We start from the raw sequence: 17990 nt of genomic DNA, 5'->3' as shown, positions 1-17990 counted from the left end.
CTGTGTTTCCTCTAGGAGCCATGGTTCAGCGTTGGCTAATTCAGTGTTTTTGGTGCCTTATAGAACATAACTGCCTCAAATAACACAACTCCACTGTACTCATCAAGCATCTCAATCCTGACAAGAAAGACCCAAATCCTTCAGGCAGGCAGACGAGGCTCTGCCGACCTTGCTCTTGTTCTCTTACTGATGTAGGTACTGCTGCATGTCTGGTGTGCCTGGCCCCAGGTGCCAGGCCATCAGAACCACCCCTGACACTGGCCCTCCCACTTCCCTGGAGAGGCTTTCCCATGTCTCAGGCTTCAAGCCCCAGCTCCTGACCACCCTCTGTAAACTCCTCCCAGTCCCTGCAGCCAAACCAATGTCCCCCTCTCTGTGCTCTGGTGTCTCCATATTGTGCCACCACACAATGCTGGATGGCACATCTCCCAGAAGGCAGGGAGCAGAGTGACTAGGTGCACCATGGTGAGGAGACTGACCACACTTGCCCCTGAGGGCTGCAGTGAGAATGAACCAGTGTGGGACCCACAAAACATTTAGAACAGTGCTTGGCCCACAGTTAGCACCAAGTTAGTCATATTTTATCTATCTGCTTCCTCCCATAACCTCCAGGATTCTTGAGGACAAGAATCTGCCCTTCTTACCCTTATGTGCCCAGTAGACAAGTGTCAGTGAATGAACTAAGTCACTGTCTCCTTCACTGTGACAATGGAAAATGCGGAGATTTAAGTAAACAAAAACAAAAAGACGTTTTTCTGCAGTGAAGATGCTGAAACATTTCAGAAGTCAGGCTCTGCAGGCAGTGGGGGACACAGTGGGGAGGGATGAAAGGCTTCTTTGACATTGGTGACGCTTGCAAAATTGACATACATTGTTGGTTCCCCTGTTCCTGGGACCCCTCGGGCTGGGAAGGTGATAGGGAAGGAAGGGCTGAATTTGGTTGGAATGGCAAATAGGACACAGAAGAGAAGCCTGGAGGGGAAGAAGGAGTGAAGGGAGTTAGAACAGGGACTGTGGATCTGCGGAGAGAAGACTCATCAAGGCAGAGGGCACAGAGGAGAGTGCGTGTCCTAGACTCGGAAGCTGGCTCTGGATGCTCTTGCTGCCTTGCTGGACTGCGGCCTATGGGCAGCTATTCCCACTCCAGGCCACAGCTTATACACCTGGGACAGAGGTCGTAGTTTCCACCCGTACAATGCTGCCTAGTTCAAATGAGATAAGGAGCATGAAGGTCTAGGAGTTTTTTGGCACAGACCAGGAGCTCATTACCACTAGTTTCCTTCTTTTCATGGACTCAGCATTGATTGAAGAAAGGTGTTTTTTTGGGGTCCCCACAGCTGCCTTGCTGGGAGGTTTGCATAATACCGACAGTGCTGCCTGCCGTCAGAGGGAACAGGACCTCCAAACCTCAGCAGCCCCAAGGACACAGGGCCCCCTGTGTTAAGACAGATGGACAGTATCTCCACTGAATCACTCCCCTGCCTAGCCTGGCCTGGCGCAGGCCCCACAGCAGGACCTGTAGCTCTTCTGACTTGCTCAAGGCATCAGAGGCTCAAGGTAGAAACAGAATCTGAAAGCAGGCAGGTACCATAAGGCCTTGTAGGCTGCAGTGCTCACCTCCCTGGTCCAGTGACCTTTTGGTGTCCCCCATGGTAATAACACCCTACAATTTTACAGCAACTTTCCCAAAGGAGCGCAAAGCCCAGGGAGAGACATGACCTCATTAGTTCTCACACTGGCAGGGATAAGGCAGTCAGTTCCAGCAAGTCTCATTCATGGTAGGGAAGATGAGGCCCCATGAGTCACTGGCAGGAACAGACACAGATTTCTCAGGACCAGAAGCTGCTGAGACTCTTCTCCTCCTCCTTTCCCTCCTCCCACCAGGCCCACGGAGATTTGCTACCAGGTATTCCTGCAGCACTATGTGTGCCCAGTCCTGCCCTGGGGCACCTGGGCTTTTGTTCTGACTTCTGCTACCGCATACTCCCTAGCTTCCTCTGAGCTTGTCCTTTTGGGGTTGAAAGTAATTTTCCTTATCCAAGCCTGACCTTGCTCTGTTCAAATCAAGGGCCTTTCTCATGGTCAAACCAGACAGCCTGTCAGCATAGCATTCCTGGGGGCAGGACCTATGGTGATAGGCCAAATAAGAGCGATTTATTACCTGAGAGCTGAAGAAGGTGCTAAGAATAAAAATAAACTGGATCCCCTTTCCAAAGTGAAGCATGTGCCTTCCTAATGGACTGGTTTTCACACTCGGGTTTTGAAGACGTGTTTTCCCAGTACTCTCACATTCCACCCAAACCCATACCACACAGACACGTCCGTTCCCTTTATATGGACACAAAATACACTGTGTACATCCGCAGCTTTCTTAATGCGTATTTGCTGACACAGAAGCCCACAGCATGAGCACTCCTGATGCACACCTATGCACCCTGGCCACACGGATGTGTTTGCATGCACTCCCATGTCACATGGGGAGACACATACAGACACACGCACTCCTAGGGGACATGCCATCCCCTCACATCCTCTCTTGCTTAAGTTGCATCTCCCTCTTGCAGACATCTAGAGTAGAGTACATTCCCTGCTCCAAAACCTGACTTCAAGGGTGGTCCTTTCTGGACCCTTGGCCTCTGTTTCCCCAACACAAGACCCCAGCCCCCAACATGTGACAAAGTGGAGGCTCCTCTGACTCTAAGTCCAGGACTCCCCCATCTGGGACCTCACAGCCCCCTTCTATCTGTCCAGTCAAGCAATTCCTTCATGCAAGGCCATTGCATTTTCTGAGTATGGCCTCACTGTTCAGCCTGGGCTGCTCTGGGCCAGCAGGCACTGTGGATATCATGACACTAGAGTTGCACCTTGCATGGCAGCCCACTGTGCTGACCTGACAGCCAACAAAAGAGGGCTGTCAGGGATATTAAAGATATAGAATGACAGAAACAACCCTAGGCAGAGAGACAGAGGCCCCCATCCACTCTCCTGTTCTTTCACACTACTCCGGAGAATTTTCTCCAGTTCTTTAATCTCTTTGGGCTTGTTTTCTTATCTCTAAAACTATGAAAATGTTAACAGCCTCAAGAGACTTCTGTGCTGGCAGGATGAAGTAGTGTAAGCAAAACACCTAGTCCTGTGTGTGGTCTGTGGAAGGCACCCGACAAATATAATCACTTTTCTTTCCTTATAACCAAATCCCCTGCACAGCCAGTGTGGTTGGATCTGTAGGTCTTTGGTCTGTAAAGCCAGAAGAGACAGGACTTCCAGGTCACATTGTTCAACCTGTTATGCTACAGATGTGGAAATGAGGGAAGAAGGGCTCATAAGCGAGCAAGAAGGCTCGCCAAGCTCACACCTCTGTGAATTTACTGGACATAATTTGAGATCAAGCTCCAAGTGTTGGGCTGGAAAGGGTCTTAGAAGCCATTTCTTCACAAGGTTGACAAGACGTTCTGCAAAGCTCAGCTTTCCTTGGTGGGACTCCTTAGGGAGCAAGGGGTGGACTAGCAAGAGATCTCAGCTCTCTACCCCTACTGCAACCATTTCAACTCTTCCTAGGAAGTGGTGAAATATTGCTGAAGTTGTCTACATCTCTCATGTGATAGCTGAGTAAACCAACATCCATGGAGGACAAGTGAGGACTCATCACAAACTCCGGTTTCTTGACTACTACTAGACCAGGGTGCTCTTCTGTCTCTATCTTACTAAATAGAACCGGGTCATCACACACTCCTCGTGAACAGAATTGAGCCACCCTAAAAACTTGGTTAAGACTTTGTAAACAAAGTAGAATGTATCTCATCATAATGTAATACACCCACATTCCTGTCATTGGTCTGTTCCTGATGTTAACTTCTAAAATGCAGTTCAAACACCACCTCCTCCCTGAAGCCTTTTTTAACCACCCCCAGCTAGAGAGAATGGATGACTTCCTTCATTGTGCCTCGCCCCCTGCTGCTCAGATTTTTTCCAGGGTGCCCATGACTCTCCTTTGCACCAAGTCCCTTGCACACTCATCTTCTGTAGCAAAATCTTGTGGCTCTTTGTTCCCTGAGAAATGGAGAAATGCAAGACCTGGCACAGAATAGAACTTACTAAATGTTTGAGTGAGCAAATCAATCAATTAAACAATGAATGAATCTGCTCTCCTAATACATGACCCCCCACACCCGTCATCTGTCCAGAGTAACCTCTCATCACTCAGCAGCTAAACATGGGGAAGTCATTACTGTCCGGTGCCATTCAGTGCCAACATGTCCCAAAAAGAACCAGTGCCAAGCCCAGCACCAGCACTCTGAGTAGTCTGACACTCTCCCCTAGGGTATCCCATGGAATCCCAATGCCACCCACACAGAATGAAGAGGGTGCAAATTCTTTGCCCCCATTAATAATGGGCCCATTTCTCATCTGGCTTCAGAGCCTGTGAAGCCAATCCAGGCGCAGAAACTTCAAAGGGAGCTCGGAGCTGGAATTGGCCCCAGAGGGCACAGAGCAAGACAAAACACAGGCCACAGTTTTTATACTGTAGCTGGTATATAGGAAGTCATTGTTACCAAGAGCTTGCTCTGCCAAGTCTACCAGATTGAAGGAGCTGAATATCTCCCATCTCTGCATAGTTTAGCAGTTAGTGCACAAACTATTTTGGCTCCAAGGCCCACCAGACTGAAATGGGAATTGCAATGTGGGGTTTTATTCTCTCATGGAAAACTCCTTCCACACCTAAAAAAGAATCAGACTCTAAAATCAAGTCTACCCAACGTGACCTTAAAAACAATGTAGTAAGCCAGAGTTATTTAAAACAAACTAGAATAATCCTAACTGGGTAAGAACCTATTCTCTCTGGGCTGAGGAGGCCTGATCCCAGAGAGGGACCCCTCCTGCTCTTCCCTAGGTCTTTTGGCCCCATGCTCCAGTGGTCTCCTACAAGCCTTGATTTCAACATGAGTAAAGCCAGGTGGAAACTCTGAGTTTGAATGAATCTCCCCACTAGACTGTAAGCAACTTGCAGAGAGCACTTTTTTCATCTCCTTACTCCTTTAACACTTGCAAAGTGCTTGACTCAACACTGTTCAAAATTATGTTTCTTATTTATCAGTTTACTTGTCTATTATCTGTCTTCCCTACCACTAGACTTAAAGAACCATGAAATAAGAAACATGTTCTATTTTGCTTGTTCCTATATTCCCAAAGGCTGGAGAAGAGGCTAAAACATAGTCAGCACTAATAAATATATGATGAACAACTGTCGAATGCTTGGCATATGACCTGGATGACCTTGGACCAATCCAGTTCTCCCATTTCAGAATGCACTGAGAATCAGCCTGGGCAACATAGCAAGACTCTGTCTCTACAAAAACTTAAAAAAAAATTAGCCAGGCATGGTGTGCATACCAGTAGTCTCGGCTACTCTGGAGGCTGACGGGGAAGGATTGTGTAAGCCTGGGAGATCAAGGCTGCAGTGAGCCACCATTGCACCAAGGCACTCCAGTCAGGGCAGCAGAGACACTATCACACACACAAAAAAAGTTTAGAATGTGCTTAGAATGCCACATCCTTGAAATAGAGAGGAGCTGGCTTGAATAGCCAGAGTTCTGTTCCAGTCTCCCTCAGAAACAAGATTCCATCAGTGTTTCAGCCCCGCATGTCATGTGACTGTAGGGTATAAAACCCATGCAATGCTGCTTTCCAGGGTCCCTCTGCAGTCCTGAAAATGGAACGTGTGCAGTTGAAGCTCTATCCACCCCAGGCAGCTTCCCTGAGTCTTGGGGGATGGGTTCACAACAGGTCCTTGGCATCTCTTGTCCCTTGCTATCTATCTGTAAGTAATAAACCCTCTTTTTGTAACCTGTTATATGCATGGGTGTTCTGCCTCATGAGACTAGACAAGATGGTAACTAGTGCCTGGTGAGCCAGCTGCAGAGTATGCACTCATGAGTGAAGCAATGGGTGGGTGACCAAATGAAGTGTCCATCCATGTGGATGATACAGATTATGGGAGATTTTGATAAATGGAAAGAAAACCAAATCCAGGTAATTCAGAAAGAAGTGGGGTTATTCTGATGAATAAACCTAGGACAAAAGGGAAGAGGTTGTTTCCAAAATCCGTGAAAGAGGAATGGGATGTCATGGGCTGCAGGATCTAGAGCAAGACTGATGGTTGCAGGTAGTAGAGGAGTGGAGGAAGAGAAGGAACTAACAGTAAAATGTGAGACCTCAGTCGCAGTCCAAGATGACCACCAATCATCACGGTCCTTAAAAATCTTTGCAGCATTTGGGTTTCTTAGCAATGCCCCTATTAACCTATAGGGAACCTTTGTGCAAATTAGGAAAAGGTATCTCCTTGCATGGATGCAGCCCTGGAGGCACACTCCATAGGCTGGGGGAGTCACACAAAGAAAAAGGTGTCTTTCCCTTGGAGCTTGGACTGGATTTCAGCCTCCACGTGCCTCCTTAGATGTGTGCAATGCTGAAGCTGCAGCATTTGGGGGGACTGCCCTATTGGGGAGACCAGTGACTCCAGGGGTCCCCAGACATGCTGCCATAGAAATCCGGGGAGATTCTTCAAAAACACAGTCTTCTCCAGAAATGCTGATTCATTCATTCATTCATTCATTCATTCATTCATTCTACTGCTGCTGTTTGTTGTTGTTGTTGTTGCTCTGTCTCTGATGCCCACATGACACTGGTGATCATTCAGATCTGGGAATGGCTGGGCTGAATGACCTCTGTGAATTCTTTCAATTTCAAGATCTTGATTGTTGTTGACACATTGTGGGGACCTCACAGCTCCTGGGAAAGGGGATTTCATTTAGAATCTGACACATCGCTTCTTCTTTTAGGAAAAGTCAATAAAAGCTTTTCAAAGAAAAACTCTCCAAAGCAATACAATTTGAGAGACAAAAACAAAAAAGAGAGAGCTCATTGATTTAAACCAACTTAGTAGAACCCTAGCAAAGATCAGTTCAGGGCAAATCAAATCAATTGTTGACTGAATGATGCCAAATACTCATATTTTTAGGGTCATTTAGATAAAAAGGAAAAGACAAGACATTATTTAGCCACTTAGTCACTTCTTGTCATATATCCAAAGTCCAACCGGTAAGCAAAGATCTTGATGAATGGCTGCTTTCTTCCTGCATACTCTGCAAATCTGCAAGGCTCATAACACAACTGTAGCCAGGGAATGTTACCACTCTGCAAACTAAAACCTAGTTATAGAGCCAGGGGTGGGGGCACAGGCCTGTAATCTCAGTTATTCTGGAGGCTAAGGCAGTAGAATCACCTGGGCAACATAGCAAACCTCAACTCTGGGGAAAAAAAAAAAAAAAAATTAGTGAAACTTATTTCTGAAAAAAAAAAAAAAAGGAAAAGGAAAAAGAATTTTTTTTTTTTAATGAAACGAAAGTTGGTTCTCATCTCCAACTATTTTTTTAAGCCATCTTTATTCAAGGCCAGTGTCCAAGAGGACAGGCAAGATTTTCCCCAGGAATGAAAGGAGAGGGAAGAAAGAGGACAAAAAAGGAAGTAAATCCAAGTTCCTAGAAGGCCTGCCTTTGATCACACGATACCTATTTCCTTGGGGTCCGCAGACTCCTCAGCCAGGCTGCCTGCCCTCAGGAATTCGACCTGCTCCTGCAAGCTCACCTTCTTCTGCTCTGGTCATGCCAACACCCTCACTCGCTGCCTTGGCCACATGGGATGCCCACTCACCCCTACCAGTGGAGTTTGTTTATAAAGAGCTTAAGAGGTTTAAATATTACCTCTGCCTCTTACTAGCCATACCATCCTTTGCTTACATTTTTCTCATCTGTATAATGGGGATCATAAATGCTCCTATTTCAAAGAGAGATAATAAATGTGAGAATTAAATGTGCAAATACATGCAAAGTATGAGAACAGGACAGTGTGCATAGTGAGTGTGAGGCGAATGCATGCTCTGGTTATTTTAAATCGCATGATTTTCATGTTTGAGGCCACCCTTCCCACGCTGACTTTTTTCATCACATGTCTCATTGCGTGGCAATTTTTCCATGACTGTTGCCTGCTCTAGGTGACGTGCTCCCTGTAGAAAGGGTCGACTTAAATATAAATCTCCAGAACTAACACAAGGGTTGGCCCAAAGAGCACTTAACGAATGTTGAGAGAATAAATGAATCAACAGAAAGTCAGTGGTTTAAGGCATTTAAAGACCTATGTGAATCTCACAACTACCCCATGAGATGAGATAAGCAATTATTATCCTTCCCATTGTATGGTTTGAACAACTAAGGCCCTGAGAGATTAAATTATTTGTTTAAGATTGGGCGAGGTGGCTCATGCCTGTAATCCCAGCACTTTGGGAAGCCGAGACAGGCGGATCACTTGAGCCCAAGAGTTTGAAACCAGCCTGGGCAACATGACTAAATCCCATCTCTACTAAAGATACAAAACTTAGCCAGGTGTCATGGCACATGCCTGTAGTCTCAGCTACTCGGGAAGCTGAGATGGGTGAATCGCTTGAGCCTGGGAGCCAGAAGTGGCAGTGAGCCTCAATCATGTCACTGCACACTCAGCCTGAATAACAGAGCCAGATCCTGTTTCAGAAAAAAAGGAAAAGGAAAAGGAAAAGAAAAGATCTGTTTAAAGTCCCATGGGTAATAAAGGGGAAATAAGCTTCTTGTGGGTTGTCTGACACCATGAGGTTTTTTGCAGGTCTGACTCCATATTCTTGCTGATGGGGAGATGTGGATAGTCTTAGAAAGAAGTGCTTTAACTAACTCTTAATGTTAGTGAAGCATTTTCTAGGTGGAGAGCATAAATAATGACACTCTAGGTGAAGGATGCTGCATGGTCATAGGCAATGGCAAGCATGCAGGGGGAATACAGCACTTCTCTACTAGATTCCAAGTTTCATGAGGCCAGAGGCTTCATTGTTCCCCCAGTGATTACCACCACAGAGCTCAAGTGTCTGGCACAGAGCAAGCAAGCAATTGCCTGTTGAAAGAATGGGTGGATGGGTGGGTGGATAGATAGATGGATGGATGGATGGATGGACGGATGGACAGATGGATAAATGGGTAGATGGATGAATGGATGGATAGATGGATAAAAGGGACGATAGATGGATGGATGAATGAATGGATTGAGTTGATGGATAAAGAGAGGAGAAAATCAGAGTAAAAGAATCTCCTCTGCTTACAGAAAAGTTGGTTCCTAGAGTGTTCTTAAGTCCAAAGTGATATTTCACAAGCACCTTCTCATGCCATCTGTTGGTAGTGGTGAGAGTTGATGCATTCAATTCTGGTACATGACTTTGTTTTCTTTTTTTTCCTTTTTTTTTTTTTTTTTTTGAGACAGGGTCTTGCCAGGCAATGACATCATCACAGCTCACTGCAGCCTCAACCTCCCAAGTAGCTGGGATTACAGATGTGCACCACCATGCCTGGCTAATTGTTTTAAATTATTTTTTGTAAAGATGGAGTCTCACTATGTTACCCAGGCTGGTCTCAAACTTCTGGGCTTTAGCAATCCTCCCATTTCGGCCTCCCAAAGTGCTGGGATTACAGGCATGAGCCAAGACATCTAACCTGTTTTCATTTTAACTCAAAAGTACACAATAAAAGAAATCTTATACTGGAAAAGCAAGAAAGAAACAACAATCAGCTTATTCAGGGTTTCATGATACTGTGCCTGGACACTCAATCTGGAGGTAGTGAAACCCCAGAGTGTTGGAAGCAAGATTCAGTCTGTGTGTCTCTGTTCTAGAATGATCTCTTAGGTTGCAGTGGAGATGGTGAGCTATGAGGGAACAGATTAAAGACAGGGGCCCAGGTAAGAAACAGCTATCATGGAGTAAGGTATAGGTGGAAATTGAGTCCTAATATCTTTTCAACCATCCAGGATACCTAGTCTGTCCTATCTGTTTCTATGAAGATGTACAATAGAGGTTGGGTGATGTGATGTCATTTAGGGCCTCTGACAAGCCTTCTCAAGAGCCTGGGAGGTGAGTTGCCCCTATACATATTCTCATCAAGTCATCTTTCTCTCCCTCTACCCCAAAGAATGGGAGTTAGACAGCAAAAGAGAATTCAAACAATGTGAGCATCCAAAACCAGCAAATCAGATGTTTTGGAAGTTTAGCAATTGCCAAGTGGAAAACTTGATGGCTCATCTAATACTTTAAGGCAATGTACCTAAAGAAAAGTACATGTAGGAAGAATGGAAGTGGACTTTTATGCAAAAATGCCTGGAATGACTTGCATCTGGCCTATGACACGCCATCAACATCTTCTATCTCCTCACCCCCAAGACTGCTGGTAGCTTCTATTTTTGTTAAAACAGACCAATCTGCTTCTATGTGCCCTTTATTTTCCTTTGGAAGGTTGTGCCATAGCATTTGTGGATAGAACATCTTCATGGTAGCAAGACACTGAAAGAGGGCATCCGTTGGCATTGCTCACGGTTTTCTGGGAGCTCTCTCACAAGCAGGCAGCCTTGAGATGTCCAGGGTTCAACAGCAACAGATCCTTGACACATTGCTTAGAACCTGCTATTAATTAAAAAGTGATACTACAGCTATACAAGCAAAAATGACTAAGCTTTACACATAGAATGACCATATAATGTATTGTCCAAGCCAGAACACTTTTGAGAGTGAAAGAGCGCACTATTAATAATTATGGCGGGACAAGAGAAGTAAACCTGGTCTGTCTCCTGTGAACAAGGAAAGGTTTTCATATGTCCCTGTCTTACTGCTCTGTTCACATGTAAAATGAAACACTTCACATAGGTAACTTTTCCAGGTAACTGAAATTTACCTTATATGAGCTTTTATTTGTTTTCCTTTTTTTGCTACTGTGAATGAAAGCCTTTCTAAAAAGTTAGGCTACTAATCAATAAACAATATATTTTATCTTTCTCTCAATGGTTTGGAGTCACCTTTTGCCTGACACACAGTTGACCTGCAGAGTAGTTGAATGAATCACTAAACTATTATAAACATTTACTATGGTGTGTTGTACAATATACCACAAGCACTCACAGGGAATTTGAGTAAGTTATTTTGCCTCTCTTGACCCAGTTTCCTTAGATCTAAAATTGAGAGCTAAAGAGAGAAGGGTCTTGCAGGTCGCTTCAAATTCTAATAATCTATGTTTGAATTTATTAATTTGCTCCCGGAAGTGATTGTCATTTTAATGAAGCTACCTGTGAAAAATATTTTAAAGAGGAATAGAAGACACAACATGTAATTTGCCAGGAGCCCACATGGCTCTAAAGTAGCCATTTTCCATTTGGAAAGGACTTAGTTACACTCTTGTGCCAAAAGTAGTGACTTAGCAATGAAAAGGAGACAGCATTTTCCTACCTCTGTGGTTCCCTTGCTTTCTCATGCATCCAACAGTCACTTCCTGCTCACCTGTTTCCTGAGGGGATGCCATTGTGAATCCACTAAGTCCTGCAGTCCCAGGAGGACAGGTACTAGAAATGGAGAACCAACAGGGATACACATGGCTTTCATCCAAGACAGAAAGAGTAGGGTCAGAAGAGGAGGCAAAGGATTGCTGTGGGAGTTTGGAGACTGCGATCAGTTCCAGCTTGGTGGGGTGAGGTGGAAAACTGGGGAAGGCTTCATGAAGGAGGCCTCACTGCAACTGTGGACAGTTAATAAAAGTGCATGTTCAGAAATGCAGAGAAGGCCTTCCAGGTGGAGAAAGTAGTGTGTGTAAAAGCACGGAGGTGGAAAAATGTTTCAGCAAGAACAACCAGTCAGATATGCCTGGGATATGCAGTCCTCAAAGGCAAAGGTTGTGTCATATTTATCTACTTTTTTGTCTCCAGAATCTATTGTCTAATAAATCCTCAATGATGACTGATTGATGGTATGAATGAACGAATGGAAGAAAAGTGATAGGAATAAGTTTGGAATGGTTGTACTTCGCTTGGTGGAGAGCCTATCACAGGCATACAAGACGATGCAGAAGAGCTTGACAGGTCTTGAATGCTGGACTAAAAAGCCAGACTGGATCCATAGGTAATGGGAGCCACTGAAGATTTCTTTCCAGCAAGAAGATTGTTAAGATGTTAGGATACCTGGAGTGGAGAAAGTCAGTGAGCCAGTATGCAAGACACAGAAGGGAGAAAACTGACAGTGGTCAGGGAAGGTGGGCGGGGGGGGCTATTATTTATTTATTTATTTATTTATTTATTTATTTATTTATTTTACTCTTACGCTGAAGAATTTTAAAGTATTTCTCACAAGCATGCTGTGATAATAAAATGAAAACGATGTACAAAGAGAAGATTTAAAGATTTCATTAGTGGTTACAAAATTTTTTTACCTGGGATACCAAAGGTGGCTCTACCTTTTATGTTTTGCCTCAGAAAAGGTGTCATGGTACACCCAGATTTCTTGAACCAGAAGTTATTGAGTTCAAGTGCTGGTAAGGGAGGAGAATGACATGGGGTGGGGCAGGGGGCCCAGGAAGGAGGACTGTCAAGTGAGGCGGGAACTGAGAGATGCTGGCATGTCCCATTCCTCGCTCACCTTTAGAACAACTTCCTGAGGCCTCATGTTCTTTCTCTCTGTCATCAGAGGCTGAGCGGCACAGCAGTTGAGAGAAGAGGCTCAGGAACCAGGCGACCCGCGTACAAATCTTGACTCTGCCACTTAACTGCGTGAGTTTGGAAAAGTTTCTTGTCCCCATTGGTGTCAGGCATCCTGCTTGTGCACTGACCTCATGAGTGCCCCCAGCTCTGTGTTCAGGGACCTCCCGTGGGAAGCTGGTACTCGAGTGTGGTAGGAGTGTGGACACCACAGAAAGTGGCAAATGCTGCAATGCTCAGGGCTGGTTTTTTAATTTTTTTCCGGAGAGCAATTGTTAACACGGACAGCCACAGCCCACGACTGTTTATACATACGTTTCCCATCATTAAAGCAGGGATATAATAATAATAATACAGACCTCATGAGGTTATTAGAATCATTAAATTAGTTGATGTGAATCAAATGCTTAGAAGAGTGCCTGGCGCATAGTTGGCACTCAATAAATATTCCCCGCGATCATCCCAGGTTTTTGTATAGGTGTCTGTGTTCTGGAAAACAGAGAAGGACTCTGATGCATGCCTCTTAAAGGAGCTGGCTGTTTATCTCCACCTCGCCAACCAGCATGGAGCCCAATGGCCAGGCACAGGAAGCGTGGGCCCAGTTGAAATCATCCCCCAAAGGAAGTGAATTTGCGAAGCACCAACGTCCCCTGCAGGGATCAGCATTAGCATTAGGGGACCTTGCTCCTTTAATTAACAAACCAGGCGTAACTTTTACTCCGCAGCCTGTCCTCTCCTGCCTCTCCTTCTTTCTTTTAACTCCAGTTCTTTAACAAATCCCTCTTTTCAGGAATGGGAAGCTGATCTGTTTGGGGACGTGCCAGTGAAGCGGTGTGCGTTGGCACCACCAGCGGCTGTCATTCTCAGGAGACAATGGGATTGGAGCGCCAAGGGGGAGAGTTCTCCATGCAGAATTTCCCTGCTTAATCCGCTCTTGTGTGCTGGCACCAAGTCAACAAAGGAAAGGAACCAAATTACCCGGGCGGCTTTGGCAGGCTGCACCACTGTCAGCGGGCCAGAAGTTAATTCCCTCATCTTCCCCCGTGCCACCAACTCAGGGGGCAGGTCTGGCCAGGCTGGCTTTCTGTGTTAGGCTGTCAGGTGGCGTGAAGGGGAAAGAACAGGCGGGCAGAGGGTGGTCCAATCACCAGTGCAGCTTCACAGACAGACGGACAGACAGATGTCCTGTAGCAGCCCTGTCCCTCTCCCTGCCCCCAAAGCCTCAGTACCAGATTCTGTCTGATGCACCAGGGGAAGGAGGAGGAGGGTACCTGATGCGCAGCGTCTACAGTCCCCATATAAAAATGGGGAGTGGACCTTAACTTCAGTGGAGACAGGGCATAGGGACCTCAAATAGAGCAATTGGCAGCTCAGCCTGGCACCAAGATGGGCTGTTGTGGGGGTAATGGTACCCCATTACTGGGGAAGGTGGGGGACTGGTGCCTGGGCTGCCCACCATGAAACACTCCTTCCCCACCACAGCTTGGGTGGGGAAAGGGGTCAAGGAGTGAGTATTTAGTGAGCCTGCTCGATGCACCAACCCACTTCATATGCTTCATCTCCTGTGACCCTCACAGAGGTCCCATCAGGCCTGTGACACTGACCTCACCTAAGAGATGAGGAAGCTGAGGTTCAAGAGTGAACAACTTACTCAGGGGCTTGGAGCAGCCGTTTGAACCCCATTCTGCCCGAGCACAGGACTGAGTCTATTTCAGAGACTGAAATACCACAGCAGAATTTCTGAACATTAATAACCATACAATAAAAATTATTTTGTGTAATATTGCACTATAGGTCTACATACACAAAAGTTTACTGAAATGATGTGCACCTTACAGTGTGAAATGCACTTTGTTTTCTATTCTATTGTATACTCCTCTATTTATGTTTTTAATTTAATTTTGTGGGGGATGGAGTCTCACTCCATCTCCCAGGCTGCAGTGTAATGGCACAATTTCAGCTCACTGCAACCTCTGCCTCGCGGGTTCAGGTGATTCTCCTGCATCAGCCTCCTGAGAAGCTGGGATTACAGACACCTGCCACCACCCCTGGCTAATTTTTGTATTTTTAGTAGAGACAGGGTTTCAGCTTGTTGCCCAGGCTGGTCTCGAGTTCCTGACCTCAAGTGATCCACCTGCCTCGGCCTCCCAAAGTGCTGGGATTACAGGTGTGAGCCACCACGCCCAGCCACCCCTCTATATTTTTAAATGCAGAGGTTAATATATCAAATTGACATCAGGACCCACTAATGATTCACACCCATAGTTAGAAAAACACTGTGCTACCGCCCAGGATATTTCCTCTATGGAGGGATACTCTCCCAGCCAGCACTGCAGCCTGGCCCTCTTCTGGCAGGCAGGGTGAGGGCACTCACTGCAATGTAATTGGGTAGCCACTTGTAGGGCTATATCTAATGTCTGAGCCTTGGTAGTGCCTACAAGCCCTTTCCTTCCCTTTCGCCTGACTTCTCGGGCCCACATGGAGTCCTCCAGCTGCCTCTGATGCTCCTGTTCCCATCAATCATGCTCTCAGGAAGGATTTGCTGTTCCGTGTGCTCCCCCGCCACACACCCCTCCAGGGACACTGTCTGCCCCAGATCACTCACGGGGATCTAGAGGTATGTTGTTTGGGGAGCTACCATGGACCCTCCTTAGTCCTGCTTTAATTCTGAACACCAGGCTGTGGCTTGCTGGTAACTGCCCAGGGTAAGTGCAGAGGCACAGGCAAGTTCAAAGGGGCCCCTTTGCATAGACTCACCTGGCAGATAGCCTAGGGGGCACCATTGAGGTAGAAGGTACAGCAGGTGCTGACATGCAGCCACCCTGGGTGAAGGAGGATGAGGCTCACCAGACCCCCAGGGAGATCAGTGGGGACCGCTGGGGACCATCCCCAAAAGTGTGGATCCACCCGAGGGCCACGTGGATCCTCAAGGAGTGGGGAGTAGACCCTGAACCACGTGGGCTTCTAGCAGTTCCCTGGGCCCGGCTAGTTGCTGGGATCTGGAAGGCCTTACAGGCTTACAGGTGTGCATTCCTACAGGGCAGGGCCAAGGGCCCCGGCAGAAGAGCTCAGCTTCAAGAAAAGGTCAGTTCGGACTTGCTTCAGAGCCCCACCATGAGCGAGGCCCCCAGGCTGCCAGAAGGATCCCCTGGGAACTCTGCCATTGGTCAGAGCCTCCTGTTCACCACCCCAGCACCAAAGACACAAAACCCAGGTGCATTCCTCTCAGAAAAGAAGCTATGCTGCGCAGGACAAGCCCTGAGGCTCTGCCACTCTGGTTGTGTGAGCCTGGGTGAGTTGGCTTTGCCCTTTGAGCCTGTCTCCTCATCTTTTAAATGAGGAGGTTAAATTGATCCCTGTCACTTTAGGATGGGATTAGCACACAGATGCTTTATAAACCCTTGCTTACTATTCGAGCAATTTAAGGCGAGGCTAATACAGAGCAGTGACTGGACAGCAGACATTGTGCTGATTCTCTTTTAATCCTCATAACCCTCATTAATAGTCAGATGTGATTGGAGCCCAGAGAGGTAGATGACTCGCCCAGGTCACCAAGCCAACAGCAGCAGGGTGGGACACAAACCCAGGAGCCTCGGTTCCAGAGCCACAACCTCTCGCTGCTGTGCAGCTCTGCCTCTGCGCAGCTGTCTGTCCACGCTAGTCATCCTGCCTTATAGCTCCGGTTTCTGTGTCTGTCTCCTTCCCTGGATTCTAAATATCTTAAGGACAATGTCTTATTCATCTTCAAAGGAAGGAGCAGTCGGAGTCGAGCAGTGCATGGCACGTAAGAGGAGCCACCAGCATTTACTAAATGCCACTGAATTCTTGATGTGCCACTGAATGGCTCATTCAAAGGAATAATTTGCCCAGAGATATGAACCCTCTTACCAATTTCCCTGCTTTTCTGGAATTTGCTGCTCCCTGAAGAGGTCCCTGTCCTTCCTCAGGGATGGGGCTCTTCAACAGGGCCACATGGAATTCCAGCTCTGTGGACACGTTCTCAAGGAATGTGAGCTGAGGCAGCCACCACTCCACCCCAGAGGGTCCCAGTCTCCCCTCTGCCTGTCAGAAAACAGCCTTCCCTGCCTGGCACATGTGCCTTTCAGAAGCCTTCCAGGAGCAGCTCAGCCCACTCAGACCTCCCCGCTGTTGGAGCCCAGAGCCCTTAATGTCCGTGACTCACTGGGTAAGGACTGCCCTTGCCTGGCACCACTGCAAGACAGCGTGCCCTCCTAGGAGGGACCACCCTGCCAGGATAGACTGTGGACTGTGATGGCGGGTGACCTGCACAGGCCCCAGATATCTAGACCATCCCACCCCATGGAGATGTCGCATCTGGAGTCTGCCCCCAGATTTTTGCTCTCGTTCCCTTCCATGGCCTCTGTCGTCCCCAGCAGGATGACAGGCTCACCCTCTGTTCAGACATCGGGCCTCGTCTCTTCCCCAGGGACTGCTCTGACAATTCCTCCCCCAGACACAAACCTTCTTTCAGCAGCGCTGAGACTCTAAGCCCCTCTCCCCTTCAGCCAAGAGCCATTGTATCAGCTGTGATTTATGTAAAGGCTTTTGTTGGACTCCTGGTTTTGACAGTCTCTGTGTTTTCGAATGGTAATAATTACGGGGCCTTTCATCCTTTATTTACGGGATTGCTCTGGGGGGTAGAGAGGCCTGGTGTTGGGGGAGGGAGGCTGGGGAGGGCAGACTCATTTTCTGAGCCTCAGAAGCAAAGGAGTAGGGGTCCTTTGGAAGTTATAAATAGCAGTTCCCAAGAATAAAGAAGTCACCTCTCCAGGCTAAGGGAGCTCACAGAGGACAAAGGATGCCGAGAGCTGGGAACACCAGGCTTCTTCAAGACTGACAGGGCTAAACGGGAGTTTCCAGGGCCCGGCCTCTTGTTTTCAAGAAGCTGATTTTTGTCTGAACTCAAGTCTCCGGCCGAGGTGAAGGGAAGCAACTTATTTTCCATCGGCTAGCCAGTTGTGAGTCTCTTCTTCCATCACGAACTCCGATTGTTAGGAAGTGCTTCCTAAAACCGCGTGGAAGCTGACCTCTCATCCAGGTGCTCATCCAAGACCCAGATGCTCCTCAACGTTTCTCAGCCTCCCTTGCAGATGGAATGGGTCGTGTGGCTGGTTCTGGATAATGGGATGGGTGGAAGTGACACGTGCCACTTCCAGGCCTGGTTTAACATCATCTCATGTGTTTCTACAGCTCTATCTTCCCTTCTCTGGGAAGGGAGGAAGCCATTTCTGATGGCAATGCTTAAAGCGACATGACTGAGGCTAATTGCATGACCATCACCCAACTTTAACATGAGCAACAAATGAACCTGCTTTGTGCTTAGCCACCAGGATTTCAGGGTTTATTCGTTCCTGCAGCAGAGCTAGTCCTGTCTGACTAGCCCTAGC

The sequence above is a fragment of the Piliocolobus tephrosceles genome, chromosome 15 (assembly GCF_002776525.5).
Source record: "Piliocolobus tephrosceles isolate RC106 chromosome 15, ASM277652v3, whole genome shotgun sequence".
In the NCBI taxonomy this organism is placed as follows: domain Eukaryota; kingdom Metazoa; phylum Chordata; class Mammalia; order Primates; family Cercopithecidae; genus Piliocolobus; species Piliocolobus tephrosceles.
Note: the sequence above shows the minus strand (reverse complement) of the source record.